Source organism: Dermacentor albipictus, chromosome 2, assembly GCF_038994185.2.
Source record: "Dermacentor albipictus isolate Rhodes 1998 colony chromosome 2, USDA_Dalb.pri_finalv2, whole genome shotgun sequence".
Taxonomy (NCBI): Eukaryota; Metazoa; Arthropoda; class Arachnida; order Ixodida; family Ixodidae; genus Dermacentor; species Dermacentor albipictus.
In genome coordinates this window covers 12965204-12966908 of record NC_091822.1, presented here as the reverse complement: position 1 = coordinate 12966908, position 1705 = coordinate 12965204, and the positions used below count along the sequence as shown (strand labels likewise).

The following is a 1705-nucleotide window of genomic DNA, read 5'->3' as shown; positions in this document are numbered from 1 at the left end:
TTGATGTTCATTGTACGTATTTTGATAAATGTCAGAAGTGTGCTGAACAGCATTCAAGTGAACATCTTATTCACTGTGAATTGACAAGTGTTAAGCAACTTTACGTACATTGACATTGTCCATATTTGATTTATGTAATTGTATTGTCCTCTCTGTTATGACGCTCTATGAGGGTTGACAGTATTAATAAATAAATAAATAGACAACGAGGAATGTGGGTAAGTACACTTTATTTTCAGCACACGTTTTTTTAATGAACGGCTGTTATACTGCTAAAATCTGCACATTTAATAAAAGTACACTGCTCTGCTTCATCACTCCATGCTAAGTGCAAGTATACCCTGTACCAGGAAGTCAAACCAAGACGTGGGATGTTCAGTCTGTGAAAATAAAAACGAGTTTGAAACATTAACGTGCAAAAACTAAAGCACACTCAAGAAAATAAACACAGCACAGGAACACATCCAATGAATCAGAATTACCTTTGAGAGCAAACATATAGTTTCTATGGCACAGTGAAGAAACCTTATTCCTCCGGCTTTTTTTTGAGCGCGAGAAAATATGAAAGTGCATGCGTTCTCCCCAAATTGTGTATCTCTCACCTTTTCACACACAACAAAGACGGAAGAAATCAACAGTTCAGAAAAAAAAATGGCCGTGTAAACATTACCTGGCTTACGAGGTCGACAAACCAACGGTTCAAAGCATCACAGCCACGTCCGAAATAGCGCCGAAGGCCGGCCAGTACACTTAGGCGCCTCGGCGCGCGTAATGTAATAGGAGACGGCAGGTGCACGCGTACACCATTAAGGAACACATATTATATATGTCGGTGAAAGCGGTCACTCTTCAGTTCTGACATGCTTCACCGCGTAACACTAGTCTACTGCGGCGAAGCTGACTTCAGGACGCCGATTTCTTCAACTCATCTAGCGAGGCAGGTCCGTTTATCACGCTTGGCAGCGTTTGACATTTTCTGCATTAATTTCGTTTGTTCTTTTTAATTTTATTATCACAGTGACCCTGTATCACGCAGTTGCAGAGCTAGTGCAGCGTCGTAGCTGCGTTAGGAAAGGTAAGCGTGTATGCAGCAGGCACGGGGGCATTGGCTCTTGTTTGGAAACTTCAAGAGACGCTCTTCCGCGCAGCGATACCATTTGTATTATTAAAAGAATGCAGGTGATGATTAAATGAGCCGCAGCAAAGCTATAAAAAAGCAGTAGTAATGCTGTTCTAAGATCCTCTCGCTCGAGCGAGATGGTCTTAGAAAAAAAGCGCGATGTAACGCGATCTGACGGAACAGCTCGTCATGCCAGTCTTACGTCCTCGTTCTTACGCGCACCCTCCCCTGCATCAGACTACTGAATGGTTCTGTGCACGCACTGACGATCCTGATGGACTCTATAGGCAATACCACTCACATGAGCAGCTCCATATAAGATGCCACGGCCCATTCCACATGCCGGTGGCAATTTGACGCGGCTATGAGGCAAAATATGCGCACAAGGTACGTAATGGTAACGCATCAAACAGCTCACAGCCCCAATCCTTTATTACACGCATACAGCGTGGAAAGATGAATTACGCTCTAAGTGGGCACGGAATACGAACCGTTTCGCAGCGCAGCCGGCTCCGAAAGACAGACGCCATGGAAATAACCGGATGTGACATCATGGGTTATAGCGGACGTGACGTCATGGGTGAA

At 44.3% G+C, this 1705-nt stretch overlaps 1 long non-coding RNA gene across 1 annotated transcript; it reads right to left on the bottom strand.

The window, feature by feature from the left end:
• Positions 1-213: 213 nt before the first annotated feature.
• Positions 214-1705, bottom strand: LOC139055331 (uncharacterized). Its single transcript, XR_011511675.1, has 2 exons — positions 1586-1705; positions 214-380 (listed from the first exon to the last, which is right to left on the bottom strand). It is a non-coding gene; the product is annotated as an uncharacterized lncRNA (long non-coding RNA).